Genomic DNA, 15,939 nt, shown 5'->3' with positions numbered 1-15,939 from the left:
TCATTTTCCCTCTTTTGAACGGAGCAAATCATTCATACACTTGCGTTTTACTCACAAAAAACGGACATGAACCTGTCATCCAGACATCCAAATAAAACCTTGTCCATTCGATAAACATAAGAAAGATATGTTCATGCATTAAAAATTGGGTGCCATGGACAACGGAGTAAATCCCTGGGGCCCAATAACCCTGTTAACAAAAAGAAAATCAGAGACTCGCAGTGAAATAGCTATTGCATCAACACTGTTCATTGGAAAGTCATGGGTTATAGTTCATTCTCTTCAGCATAAAACAAGCTTTCCAGAGGTACTGTGTATTGGGGTCCATAACGAACCTGAACAGGGAAAATTCCCTCCAGAAGTCCCTCCCATCAACTTTGAACCCCTCTGGAATGCCCCCGGGTAAAAGCGCAGAATCCAAACGTATCTCGAAAAATACTACAGGGGATAAGAATTGTGTATATCAAGTTTTGTATTGATAGACAGAATAGATATGAGGAGAGAACGTGTATTGGAATACAAGCTTTTTCCTCATATTTTCTTCATATTCCAAAACCTGATCGAACTTATGCTAGATTCGGTCAAATTATGCTAGATCCTCATAATTACTAACTCAGGAGTTAAAAAAAACGAAGTTGAGATACGATAACGTAACTTAAAATACACAGAGAGCAAGAATGCATGGATAGAACTCAATACTTCACGCACCAAAATTTTAACTCAACTAAATTACTGCAGTCGTTGCCAGACTCAATGGCGTATATAACGTATAAATGAATGCAAAGTGTTTGTTTACATATTTTGAAAGAAAATTACTTCGCAGCATAAGCGGAGTTGGGAATCGTCTGCTGGGGGGGGGGGGGCAGATTTTTGGTCGGTCTCGGAGCTGTCATTTCAGGAATAAATATGATCATGAAGTCAGAAATAATGATGGTGAAGTTGTCAAAAAGTTGGGGGGGAGAATGGCCCCCATAGCTCCGCCCATGCCTCGGAGTTAAAGGATTAGAAAACCCTGGGTGAAGCCACAAAAAAAGCCCAAAGCCGTTCCGAACTTACTTCGGAAAATAAGACTGCCTGTATGGTTTACCGAGTATATGAATCAATGGAAGAGGATACATTTCTGGCGTTCTTTTTCTTCCCACGACCAACTTCTTTCTCATCTCCAGGTTTTACGGCTTTTTGATAACTTGCTGAAATTGTGCTAGATTTGGGCAGGATGCTAAAAGCAAGATGCTAGATGCTAGAGACATGCAAATTATGCTAGATCTAGCATCATTATGCTAGATCTGGCAACGCTGGTTCGTAGGTTTCTTACGAAAATTCCCCTCGACTGACACAAATTTGATAAGAAAATGCCCCTCGACTGACACAAATCTGATAAGAAAATTTCCCTCGACTGACACAAATTTGATAAGAAAATTTCCCTCAACTGACACAAATTTGATAAGAAAATTTCCCTCAACTGACACAAATTTGATAAGAAAATTTCCCTCAACTGACACAAATTTGATAAGAAAATGTCCCTCGACTGACACAAATTTGATAAGAAAATTTCCCTCTTCTTACCAAATTTTCCCTCGTTGGTTGAGTGTCCAATTCCTGACAGAAATTGTATTATAAGATTAATTTAGCTTTATTTAAGGAAGTGCCAATCATATTTGTTTTATTCATTTCCTTTTTGCTTTTATTTATCTCCTTTTTCCCTTTTTCCTTCATTTTTTCAGAGAAAAAATACAAGTACACCCACCCAATAGTGGTTGCAAATTATGTTATTTTGAACATATACAAGTACACCCACCCAATAGTGGTTGCAAATTATGTTATTTTGAACATACGCACACACCAATTATTGCTATTGTATTATTTCCTGAAGAACAAATAAAAATTTAAACATTTATATTGGTCACTCAGTCAGCGTGAGAATTTCCATGAATGTTCAAGTTATATTGAAAAATTCCCCTTCCCTTTTTGCTAAATTTATCTACGAAATTTACCGTACTACAAATACACGATGCCCAGAAGCACGAATCCGTTTATTTTTACCCCCCCCCCCCCCGCTTCATATGCTTTTCTCAATAACATGAACCTTGTTTGTCTAATCATCTCGTGCAAATGACTAAACAGTTTGAAATGAATTTTTGAACACGTTTAGCATAAGTCTGTTATATGGCAACCCAAAACCTCGATAGTTGTAAACAATGCCACCCAGTAGCGTATTTAGGAGGGTGTCTATCGGGCTCAACCCCCTCCCCCCCGAAATAAATTTGTTACCGTATATGCACAACTCCATTAAAATTTGTCGGCCCCCAAGAGGAAAAAATATAAGTGCTTATTCATGTGTTGTTCATAGGACCCCCCCCCCCATCGAAACAAAATCCTAAATACGTCACTGGTGCCACCGGTTTACCTTAATCTCGCTTTTAAAAGTTCACAACTCTTGATTTGATTACAGGCCCGTATCCACGGGGGGCCGGGCCAAACTTTGGCTGGCCCCTTAAAAGTTTCACGGTAAGATTGCAAATGAACTATAATATGGTGATTAAGTATAATATGATTGGATCCGGCCCTCCTAACTTCTACCGGCCCCCCTAATTTTTTGGGCTGGCTACAGGCCAGTTTGATTAATATCCTCCCAAAAGAAACCGAAAAGTTTCAAAAGGACAAAGAAAGATATGTCCTTTATTTCTGCCACAATGTTACGTATAAATGGCGTGGATATTGTCTTTTTTCTTTTGTATATGACCAGTCACACATGAAGATTGATTTCATTGGTGCAAAAGGACAAAACGTTTCCATCTTTTAACACCATCTGTTGAGTTTTAATGAATAATGATGTAAATATACTCCCTTGGGAGCATATGTCATTTTGCAGTTTTTAGTATTTATTCTGAGGGTAATTAATGGGGTAATGTACAACTGAAACAAACCACAAAATCGAACCATAATAATAAAATGAAAGACTGAAATATAGATGGAAGCTAGGTAGGTTCACTCTAGTAGCCTTTGATGTTAATTAATCACCAGAGGTCTGGGTCATCTGACCAGGACAAAATTCAGTGACAAGGTGATTTATTAGTCTGTCTTTCTTGCTAAATCTCACAGCACGATGTGGCGGTTACATTAACTCTTAATTCTGAAATCATCTTTAAAAATCTGTCTTTTTTTTTCTCCCTCACTCTGACAATGAAAACAGCACTGCTCAGATAAGTTTAAATTTCGATATGTGACGCCTTTTATTTTCTACCATTTTAATATTTTGGTGCAACATAAATGATTGAACTAGTAAATAGAGAAACTCCAGAAAAAACTCGGGGTTACCAAATGTCGGTCATGCATGAGTTTAGTGATGCCAAACTGAAACGTTACAAAATCCCATCTCGAGAGCCAGAAATTCCCATTTTGCTCTTGAATTTCCACGTTAGACTAATTACAGAGTTTAACATATCTATATCTATATTTCTCTCTCTCTCTCTCTCTCTCTCTCTCTCTCTCTCTCTATCTATCTATCTATCTATCTATCTATCTATATATATATATATATATATATATATATATATATATATATATATATATATATATATATATATATATATATATAAGGTACTTGCGGCAAATAAGGCCCAATGCAAAATTTCCTATGTTAGAAGAGGCACTGTAGGAGAAATCTGGCAATATCGCAAGTAGCGATTACTCACAAAATGCCTGCTTGACAGAGCTCGTCTTTCTGTCCCTGGTTAGACGAAACGCTGGCACTATTGAATCATCGAGAAGTCAGTTTCCATGTGTTGATTTAATTTACGGAGGAAAGATAAATATCTTGTATATTTGTGATGATCATAGTGTTTAGATTTGGGATAGTAGTTACTTCGTTTTAGTCCGAAATATGTTTATAAATAATGCTTTATAAAATGACGAGTATATGGTCGGTAAATAAGGCCCACGAAAAATCTAGTGGCCCTCATTACCCTACAAAACATGTTTACGTTGTTAAATACTTAGAAACTGTCAACTTGAATGTTTGTTAGTTTGTTATTCTTTCTTGGCCAATACCAGCCTCTGTAGTAGGGCGGTCTATAATGTTCGGGCCTAGTTGTTGACTCTGGGGGTGCGAAGGTTCGAGTTCTACATTGGGGTCTTTCATAATGTAAATCTCTAATTATAATGCATGCGAATGGCTCATATCACTGTTTCGGGGTATATTTTAAGCACATTTTCGTGCGGTTGTGAGAGTTCAAAGTGTCGTGATATCGTTCATTATGCGCCAAAGAATAGATCTTTGACATGCGAATCTGTAAACGGTGCGGTGTATGACTATATGACGAATGCATTGTCTTGGTCGACGTCGATTATGAGGAATTCATTTGCTACAAGTGTTATCAAGTATAAATATTGTTGAAAGTTAGTGTGAAATCTGTTTTCAATGGTGACTTGATTATGTCCAAGCATATTCTTTAAAATTCAGTTAGTTGCCACTACTTAACTAACGATTGCAATAACACATGGAAGCTTACCTGTATGATATTCTTATTATTTCATATCCATATTATTACTAAATGTCCTTTTATTATTAGTATTTAAAGTGCTGTAAAATTTTATGTGTTAATTGAGTTCCAGTGGTCTCTCAGATCGTAAAATTTTACTTTTCAAATAGTGGGCCTTATTTGCCTACCGTGCGGGTAATAAGGCCATTTTGTATGTTTCTCTTTCAATACGTTTTTCATACAGTTAGCTCAATGTTTAAATTAAAGTAAATATATCGTAACATAGATAAAACATTGAGAAATAAAATGTATATCAATTTATGTCTATTACGTTATAAGTATTTACGTAATGAAGCAATGTTTCTTACGTGGGCCTTACTTGCCGTAAGTACCTTATATAAAACATGAAAAATGTTGTATATCATTCACTTTCTTCAATATATGACTGAACTACCATGATGTAAATTTTCGGCCTCTTCTATAAAATCCAAATGAAATAACTACACAAAATTTCGTAGACATCAGGCGGGAAACTTCTAACACTTTTAGAACAAAGAAAAGCGATTTTTTGAAAGCTAAAATTAAGGAACTTGAAGATAATAGTAAAAATAAAAAAATTCGGGACATGTATAAGGGGATCAACGAATTTAAGAAAGGCTATCAACCTCGTGCTTAATGTTAAAGAAAACTGACGGAACAGTCCTCACGGATACCGATAGCATCTTAAATAAATGGAAAGATTTCTTTGACAATTTGCTTCACACGCAGCCAGAAACTAATATTCGCGGAGAAAGGGAGATACACACCGCAGAACCGTACATTCCAGAACCCAACTGAATAGAAGTAAAAAACGCTACAAAGAAATTAATGTAGACGAATTAGTCGATTCCGTCTCCGGATGTAGACGAAATCCCAGCTGAGTTAATGTTAGCTAGAGGCGAAAAATTGTGGAACAATATACACAAATGCATCCTCCTTATCTGGAACAAGGAAGAATTGCCACAAGAGTGAAAAGACTCAATCATTGTTCCAATTCACAAGAAAGGCGACAAAACTGACTGTAATAATTATCGAGGCATTTATCTTCTGTCAGCATCCTATAAAATCCTGTCAAACATTCTGTTAGCAAGATTGACCCCATACGCAGGTGAAATTATTGAAGATTATTAGTGCGGATTTAGACAAAATCGATCCAACCATCGACCAAATATTTGCCATTCGCCAAATACTCGAAAAGAAGTGGGAATACAATACCCCGGCATATCAACTATTTATTGTTTTTAGAAAGACATACGACTCGGCTAGGAGAAAAACATTGTACAATGTCCTTACAGAATTTGGAATACCGAGAAAGCTAATTAGATTAAGGTATATTTAAATGAATCCCTAAGTAAAGTCCGGGAGGGAAAAGTTTTGTCCACGAGCTTTCACGTCGAGAATGGCCTGAACCAAGGGGATGCGTTGTCGCCATTATTATTCAACTTTGTCCTGGTGAAAATCAAAGATAGCAACCAGAGCCTAGAGTTAAACGGTGTTCACCAGGTGATGGCGTATGCTGAGGATGTAAATTTAATAGGGGATGATAGGAGAACAATAGAAAGAAATGCAGAGATCTTATTAAATGCTTGCAGGGACATGGGTTTAGAAGTAAATGCAGAGAAAACTAAATACATGGAAGTATGTCGGGCCCGTAATACGGCAAATTATGGATGCGTTAAACTATTAAATAATACTTTTGATAAAGTGGATACTTTCAACTATCTAGGATCAATACTAAAGGACGAAAATCATATTCACGAAGAAATTAAATGTCGATTAAAAGGAGGAAATTCGTGTTATTGTTCAGTTCAAAACATCTTGTCGTCGCGATTTCTATCGAGGAATTTGAAGCTTTAAAATATATAAAACGATAATCATGACTGTTGTTCTGTATGGTTGCCATATTTTTTTGATACAAAATACGGACAAGCCTTAAAATGACGACTCATGAAAGATACGGTGCTCAAACACAGAATAAATATTTTGAAATTTCTCACGTAAAAATCACCTTTTTAAGTTATCACACAATTTTTTACTGTAATACTTATAACATTATTGGGAACTAACGACATTTTAACGATTTTCTTTTTTTTTTTCATTAACACAAATATATTAAATCATGCAATTAAATTACGTATATTAAATCTAACGAAAACAACAGTGGAATAGAAAAATGAGACATTTTAAGACCATAATCTACTTTATTAATAGTAACTAAAATACAAGTTATATGGTGAAAACAATTCTTTTCGCCTGAAATTTTAGCGATTTCCGGCTCGGAAATTTATGGGTAGCTCCAAAATCTGTCAAATATGGACATTTTTGTTTTATTTCATGCTTTGTACGATACGGACACGGACTCAAAACTACAAACACTCCGTACAAAATACGGACATATTGCAACGCTATCTAAAGGTTAATAAAATTACATTTTCAAGAGCGCAGCTAGCACTGGTTCATCCTCAGCTACATCTTCCAATTAAATAATGTATTCAGATCCAGTAAAAGTGTGTAGACATTATGAGACACTACCAGCCCCAGTGAAGATGGTAAGACTTATTTTTCAAGTATATTTTGTGCGTGTCATATTATATTGCTAACAGAGCCGTAGCTAAGGGGGGGCCAGCGGGGCGCCCGCCCCGGGCGCTGATAGCAAGGGGGCGCCGAACGAGCAAGGAGAAAGAAAAAAGTGATGGACATGAGTAAAAGACGAGTCGCCCCCAGAAAGTATTGGCGCCCTATTAGATCAATATTGCTGTCGGTTACCAATGAAATACGTAAGTTTTCTTAAAAATCTTCTTGCTCGCTTCGCTCGCAATCCTAGAGTTTAAGTAAGTCATAACAAGTTTTTACTTATTACTTGAAGAGTTGTAGATGATTTCTTAATGACATGTGGTATACAAGGTGTCGAGTAATGACTTATAGTGTACGCAGGAGCATTTTCAAAATCAGAAACGAGCAAAGTCGTTTTCGGCATTTTGACAGTGATGAGTTTGCTTAGTTCAAATCGTTTTTCTAACCAATCCGATTAATCTCGACGCACAGTGGGGCCAAAGCACTGAATTCTTGGCAAAAATAAGAATTCGCAATATGAAGCAGAAAATTGAAAGAAAACCAATTAGTTCGGTGTGTGCAATGGTTACAATAATATTATTTCGACATTATTTTACCAAAAACATAGAGTTTTACATCATAAAAGGAAATGTTCCTTATATTCGCGCCTAAATTATATAACAGATTATATGATTGGGATAAACAAACGCGTGGGCAATATGCTTTGATTTGGCAATTTACAATTGACTTACATTCTTACGCATGAAAGGAGAAAGTGTACTTATTCATTTTACAACTGAATAGTAACAAAATTGAAGAAAAGTTCTTGCTTCTCAAAATTATTTCAAAGTTGTGGAGAGCAGGGGCGGATCCAGGACCGACTTCTTGGGGGAGGGGGTGGTGAGTTGTCATACTGCTACTATTAAGGGCTCCAAACTTTGGGATGGGTTTTATTTATATATATAAAATAAGAAAGTTACATTTTCTGGGGGGGAGCGATCACCCCGATCGCCCCCCCTGGATCCGCCCCTGGTGGAAAGTTCGTTGTGACAATGAAGCCCCCAACGAGGTCTGGCGGCAAAATTCCCAGAATCGATCTATATTCAACTTTGTCACTGCGTGCATGGGGATCACACGTCTAATAACCTAACACTTGCTCATAAATTCATCCAAGCTCAATTCAAAAGCAGCATTGCATCCAGAATGCGGTTTTCCTCAAACATTTTCATGCGCTATATTTCCCAAAAGTGCAAATATGTGCAGGTGTTCTCTTTGCATACAGTAAAAACAATGTTTCCGCTACGACATATTAAAAATCACAAACATATTATGCCATATTTTCTACTAAAATGCCATTCTATCGTTTGACTATACTTTATATGCTTTCAGTATTTTCCAAATATGATAGGTAGGGGATTACCATAGGGATATGATAATGATATTAACATTATTCCAAATATGATTATTGACTACACATCACATCAACATTCTAAATATACAAAACGATACATACATGTGGATCGTGTCACCATATATTCCAGCCACTAATTATCTACACGCAATATAGAAATAGTCGCATTCAAAGTCAATTTCCTATCTTCTGTCACTAAGCAGCGCCTCTCCGGCTTCGGTGGATAACCAAATTTACACGTCCCATGAGTTCATTGCAAACTGCTATCACTTCTTTTCCTGCACACTATTTAATGTGTACACTATTAAGGTTTCATTATAACAAATTATACCCAGTCAATCTTTTATTTCATTTTTCGAGTTTTTGCTAAGAATTGCCTGGTTTGGCCCCACTGTGCGACGGTGAGAATGAAGGTATGAAAGTGAGAAGAATGAAGAGACACATTCAAGCTGCTGTTTGCGTGGGAATATTAAAAATAAAGGTAAACGAGGGGAACAATAACATTTTCGAACTTCAAGCAGTTGTAGAATAGGGGCTTAAGGGATCATAAATTAGCCTAACGAAGTTCGACTTTTTCAGACTCTAATCACTATCAATGATTTATTTTTATATTCCATTGACATATCAAATGCTTCCAATTCAGAGGAATTTATTGGGGTCATTTTTTCATCAACTTTTTGTATCGCCAGCATATTATTTTGTGCATGCGTGTCTAGTTGTGTGATGTTTTTATCTATCTACATACATACAAAACATAAGTACACACATTCTTCATATATGTACGTGTTAGTGTATTTTAATATGTTAATCAATAATAAGTACCTTAAATTCGGAACTTTCTATCATTAAGAAATTAAGAAATTACTATAATTTCAGACATATGTAGTAGCCAAAGTATATTTAGGATTTTAAGTACAAACATTGAAAACATATTCTTCACCTCCATTGATAAATATTTAGAAATTCATAAAGAAGGCTCCTTTTGAATTTCCATTACATTTTACAAAATATTTTTTACCGTTAAAAGATCGAAATCAAAATACTATTGATGTGGTCACATACAAAATAAAAGTAAGAAGTTTACAATTATTACTGGAAATTAATACTGTCGCCCATTTCGAACAATTTAAAAGCACATAGTTTTTAATGTATTGAAATCATTTTTTTATCGATAGTATGAAACGTTGTAAATAGTAGTAACTTTCCATAACTGTTCTCCTAGTGAATTTGTATATAACCAAGGGTAGTTTTGTCAAGTTTAACGAAAAGTCCAAAATAAGGCTCTTGAAAACAGCTCTTATTTGAAAAAGGGTACATAATGATCGTTTTTGGTTGTTGCAATGGTTTGGTCGTTCCAAGAAGATGAATAAAAATTCAGCGTAGCATAACAACAAAAGCTGCTTTTCTTTTATATATATATATATATATAATGATTGGTAAGGTCAGTGTAGGGGGCGCTGAATCCTACTTCGCCCCGGGCGCCGAAATCTCTAGCTACGGCTCTGATTGCTAATTATATTTGCTTTGCTGCTTTAAATGTGATGTATTATTGATGGTAGACTTAGACTACAAAAATTACATGTGCCAACTGCCAATTCAACCAAAACTTGAATAAGTAAGTTGAATAAATGCTTCAAAAGTAACTAAAATTATTAAATTCGAACTCCGAAACGCTCAATTTTATGTGAAGTAACAACTTTCAGATTGTTCATATTTTTGACGAGCGATGACGTCACAATTTTAAGAGTATACGTACTCCAGGAGGGTGTCCGGTATTTCCATGTTCAAAAGTTGGCAACCCTGTTTCCAAATAGAATTCCTTTATACACAAGCAATGACAGTTCATATGTTTTTTTTTTTTAAATATTTTCTGAAATATGCATACAATTGGTGCGTATGAGTTATTTGAATATTACAAATTCCTCAGTTAAAGGATTTTTATTATTCAGTCTTTCTATAGAGTTTTTTTATATATATAAACTCAAAAGACGCCCACAATCTGCGACAGAGCATATTGCAGTATAAAGCCAATGTATGGTGGTGCACTGGAATATGATTTCGAGGAAACATGAAGTCCTTATACAATGATATTCATATTAGAAATTTGTAGCTGAAGTGGTACCATTGTGTATAACTATTTAATAATAGATTTTAGGTTTTTGTCACGTTCTCTGATAAAAGAAATTCTTTGCAGTAGATTTAGGATGAAGAATGAGGTTTTTAGACAAATTCTAGTTTTTTTCTTTTATCTGTAATGCAAGGCACGTGTTCACGAGTCTTGGAAATCGAACCAATACATAACTACTATGTAATCAGGGAACATAGGTTTGATTCAAGAGGACAACAGTGAAATAACACAGAGAGATATGTAAGTCTCGGTGTCAGTTTCGATTTAGTTATGACGCTCTTGTTCCCCGACCTGGTAATAGTGTAGTCGCCTTTGATGCGAGCGATCCCGAGTTCGATTCTCGTTGAAGACACTCGGCCGTAAAGAGTTTTTGCAAGCCAGCCATCTGAGTGAAATTTTCCTCATTGATACCAGGCAAATGAGGGTATGATACCTTACATACAGGTTCCAGACCGTTTCTTTCCTTCCCTTTCCTCGCGTAGTGTGATCTGCCAGGGGTGTAATCGCCCATACTTGACGGCCTACATGGCCATTGATGCTGAAAGACCAGAAATCCAATTCCTAATCCTAATCCTACTGACGACCTAACATGACCATAGTTGCCGAAAGCCCAGAAATCTAATTCCTAATCCTAATTCTAGTGACGGCCTAACATGGCCATAGATACCGAAAGCCCAGAAATCTAATTCCTAATCCTAATCCTAGTGACGGCCTAACATGGCCATAGATGCCGAAAGTCCAGAATCTAATTACTAATCCTATTCCTAGTAACGCCCTAACATGGCCATAGATACCGAAAGCCCAGAAATTTAACTCCTAATCCTAATCCTAGTGACGACCTAACATGGCCATAGATACCGAAAGCCCAGAAATGTAATTCCTAATCCTAATCCTAGTGACGGCCTAACATAGCCATAGATGCCGAAAGCCCAGAAATCTAATTCCTAATCCTAATCCTAGTGACGGCCTAACATGGCCATAGATACCGAAAGAACAGAAATCTAATTCCTAATCCTAATCCTAGTGACGGCCTAACACGGCCATAGATGCCGAAAGCCCAGAAATCTAATTCCTAATCCTAATCTTAGTGACGGTTTAACATGGCCATAGATGCCGAAAGCCCAGAAATCTAATTCATAATCCAAATCCTAGTGACGGGTTAACATGGCCCAAGATGCTGAAACCCAAGAAATGTAATTCCTAATCCTAATCCTAGTGGCGGCCTAACATGGCCATAGATGCCGAAAGCCCAGAAATCTAATTCCTAATCCTAATCCTAGTGACAGCCTAACATGTCCATAGATGCCGAAAGCCCAGAAATATAATTCCTAATCCTAATCATAGTGACGGCCTAACATGGCCATAGATGCCGAAAGCCCAGAAATGTAATTCCTAATCCTAATCCTAGTGACGGCCTAACATAGCCATAGATACCAAAAGCCCAGAAATCTATTTCCTAGTCCGAATCCTAGTGACGGCCTAACATGGCCTTAGATGCCGAAAGCCAAGAAATCTAATTCCTAATCCTAATCCTAGTGACGACCTAACATGGTCATAGATGCTGAAAGCCCAGAAATCTAATTCCTAATCCTAATCCTAGTGACGGTCTAACATGGCCATAGATACTGAAAGCCCAGAAATCTAATTTCTAATCCTAATCCTAGTCAGATCTGTGACCTAGCAAGTCCAATGACGTCAATGAGGTTTGCGTTAGTTAGTGCTCACATGATCTCACTCTCAGTTCTTGAGCTCAGGAACCAGGCTTACTCTCAGGATAGACATCTCTGTTACTACTCTGAATGCCACGAGAAAAAAGGAAAATCAGAAGCTCCATTGCAAGCTAGAGGCTTTAGATTTAGATGAGGTACTTCCAAGGCTTCCGTTGCAAGCCAAGAATTTGACAGGCCTAAGCTGATGTTTGTCCTTGAAATCCTTTCGGGTTATGTAGGTACTCCAGGTGAGGCCGGGGCGCTGTTGTTCCTCCATCGTTCGCAGCTATAGCCTCTTCAGTCCCAAGCTGTTAGTTGGAATCGCAGAGATAGGAATTTTATATATTATGAAATTGGGGTGCTATGAAACACATAAATGACAGTTTTGTTGAGGTATGGTTGACGGGATGGGGTGGGGGGCCTGTTCAGCCGGCTGAACATTTGTAACAAGGCACTATATTTCTGTCCATAATCGGATACTTATTTTTGGAAGAACAGTGAGATTCACCTTCTTAAATTTTGAGTACATTTATTCCTATATTTATCGTACATTCAGTTATGTATGTTGACTATGTTAAACTAATATAGCATGTGTACAATATTTATAATGTGTTTATATTGATAATTTGTGAACTTGTGTTCTTTCCAATTCCTTTCCCTTTCTGCATTCCATTATCCTGTTCACTTTCCATAGAAATTATAGAAGCAGTTTCTGTTTTCCTGAATGCAGAAGAATACTGCACTAGATACATTTGGAACCTGTTGATTTTGAACACCCTGGTTTATTGTTTATGTGTCTGTTCGCTCTTCTCTGGTGAAAGTAGAAACAGTTCTTTACCTGGATATTTGACTAGCTACTGGCGCGCTTAGTACTAGTCCTGTTGCCAGCCTTTGTTAGAGCCAATGAACGTTCATTAATATATCGTCGTATGAGGCTTCTCCTTAATTATTCTGCACACGTGTTCTGTATTTCTAATCACCTCTGTAGATTTTTTGTGTGATGGTCCGGTTTACGACCTCTATGCTGTACGTCGTCGCTGTACACATCCATGGTATATCCATATGTGTGAGAGTCTCCTTTCTGACGAATTTGTGTGGCCCTCTCTTTCGTTGCTTAAATTTTTTGTTGTCCCGCCAAGGCTGCTTCGATCGCCACGGTTTGAATTACGCTCGTCTTCACACCCCAAGCAGCATACTAATTCCCAGGTGTACCAGCAACAGTTTGCCGCACTCTTAGAACAATACCCTAATTTTAATGTGTTCTATACGGACGGTTTAAAGAGGAAAATTCTGTTGGCTGTGCCTTTGTTATTGATGAGAGCAACTCAGAATATAGCTTACATCGCCTCTGTTTCGTATATACTGCTGAGTTTTCTGCCATTACGCTTGGCCTGGAACATCCTTTCTCGCTCTCGTTCCGTCGTGTGCTGGTTTGCATCGATGTTCAAAGCGTAATTAGGGGCCTCCAGAAGTCTTGACTAAGCACGCCCTCGTTGAAGACATTCTTCTGAGATCCAGCCATCAGCTCTAACACCAGGATTGTGTCATCGTTGTCTGTTGGGTGCCGGGTCAAGTTGGCATCAGGGGAAACGAACGTGCTGCTACCATTGCCAAGAACGCCGCCTTGCTGAAGTTGTATTGGAGCACATTCTTCCTTACTGCGATCTTTCCTCATCTTTCCACCTTGATACGCACTCACTGGCAAGTAGTTTGGGACCAGCCTAATGAAAATGGACACAGTTAAGCCGCTCATCGGAAAGTAACATACATCTTCTCGCTCTAGTCATCGAGATGAAGTGTCTTCTCACGCGTTTTCGTATCGGACACTCTCACCTGACACATGAGTATTTGCTGCGTGGTTTGGGCCGTCCATATTGTGAGGATTGTATTGTCCCTCTGAGTATTCAGCACATTCTTGTGGAGTGTCCTGAATATTCAGATCTCAGAGAACGTCACGGATTGCCTTGTACCTTTACCCGCGCTTTGGTGGATGATGATGGTATTGTTAGCTTGGTACTTCAGTTTCTTCATGCTTCTGAGGTTGTTCACATTCTCTGTGCTTTCTCGTCCCTTTATTCTCTTAATTGCTGCTACGCTTTTAGCTATTGTTCTATCTTTTATTGTTTTATCTATATTGTTCTTGTTATCTATTTTTATTCCATATATTTATTCTTTTATCATTATTTTTTTTGCTTTTAATTTTGCAGCACTTTTTGTTTTTGATATATTCGTTTTAGCTTTTCCTTGCTCTTCTATTGATGCAGTGCTTGTGCGAGCAGCCGTGTCAGTCGTGATACGGACACATGGCCACAATGCTGACGTCCCCATTCGCCCCCCCCCAACTCAGTCATAAATACACATTACTAAACTGGTAAAATAGAAATATTAGAAAGCTGGGTACACTGATCCCCTCAATGAATGCAGCCTAAATTCAAAAATTTTAAAAAATGTGGAGCAACATTATCTTTCGAGCTTAATACTGGAATACTGTTTAGTTCTCGATCCATCACTTTCATAAGCGTCAATATCGCTTTCATCAATCATTTGAAGTACATCATCCTGGTCAAGACCTCGACCTATAATGGAAATCGAAACAAGTTTCCTCTTTAATTAACCAGAATTGTTAAAGTTCTAGAGAAAAATTAGCTAAAAAACACCAAATTAACATTCAAAATAATTCATACAATTAAATAAATACAACAACAATTCCAGCTAGTTAAGCATCCAACCCTGGCTACAAGCCTAAACAATTATACAAACAATTATTCAACATCTCTAGGAAGTAACAATAAAAATCAAATACGATGCAGTAGTACAAGGGTTAGCCAGAATTTTAGCAGTTGCGTACGATTGTTCAGCCGGCTGAACATGCTAACAATGACGTCTTACATTTACAGACTTTAGTTCATATCAATGAAATTTCTTACTAATAATACACACCAGACATTTCTTGATAAGAAAGAAGCAAAATGTATTCCCTAAAATAGGTTTTATAATGAATAGACGTACCTTTGTGAAAGGACGATGCAGCTTCCCGCTTTTCTGGACGTTCAGCCATACTTCCGAACACAAAACAAACAAAAGAAAAGCGAAACTCGAACTACTCACACATACAGATAAAGTACAATGTTCAACGAGCTCGATGACGGAACTTGAGTGCATTTGTTCCGTTTGTAATAATACAACGTGACCTTGAAATTTGTTCAGCGGGCTCGACAAGGGGACTGAAGAGGATAGTACTCCGTAGTAAGACGCACATGGTTGATATTTGTAAATAGAAGCACATGTCAGGTGTTTGTAAACATAACCATACTGGATATTACAACATAAAGAAATCGTTTCTCACTATCTGATTCTGATTTTGATGTATGACTTCTTAAGTTAAATCTGAAAGTGGTAGTAGATAAGAACACAGTGATGAAAACGTAGATTAATTCTATTATTCAGTTCCTATAAATAATCCATTATCTCGTTTCAGCTGTACGTGTATCCAATTTTGAAACCGGAAATAGATTTGTATCACTTCTAGCTTCGATGGAAGGATAGTGCCAGACATAGAATTTATTCTTGAATGCTAAATTCGTATCCAGAAACCATTTCCCGACATAGTTTACAGTC

At 37.3% G+C, this 15,939-nt stretch overlaps 1 protein-coding gene and 1 long non-coding RNA gene across 4 annotated transcripts in view; one reads left to right on the top strand and one right to left on the bottom strand.

Annotated features, from left to right (window-relative positions):
• The window catches only part of LOC145675708 (oxytocin receptor-like), a 431,243-nt gene that overhangs the window by 24,702 nt on the left and 390,602 nt on the right, over positions 1–15,939 (top strand). The gene's annotated exons all lie outside the window — the stretch shown is intronic.
• Positions 1–15,939, bottom strand: part of LOC145675709 (uncharacterized) — a 380,314-nt gene that overhangs the window by 311,068 nt on the left and 53,307 nt on the right. The window lies entirely within an intron of this gene.

Source organism: Thermobia domestica, chromosome 18 (assembly GCF_964235325.1).
Source record: "Thermobia domestica chromosome 18, izTheDome1.hap1.1, whole genome shotgun sequence".
In the NCBI taxonomy this organism is placed as follows: Eukaryota; Metazoa; Arthropoda; class Insecta; order Zygentoma; family Lepismatidae; genus Thermobia; species Thermobia domestica.
The sequence above is the reverse complement of the archived record's forward strand: the minus strand, read 5'-3'. Positions and strand labels throughout refer to the sequence as shown.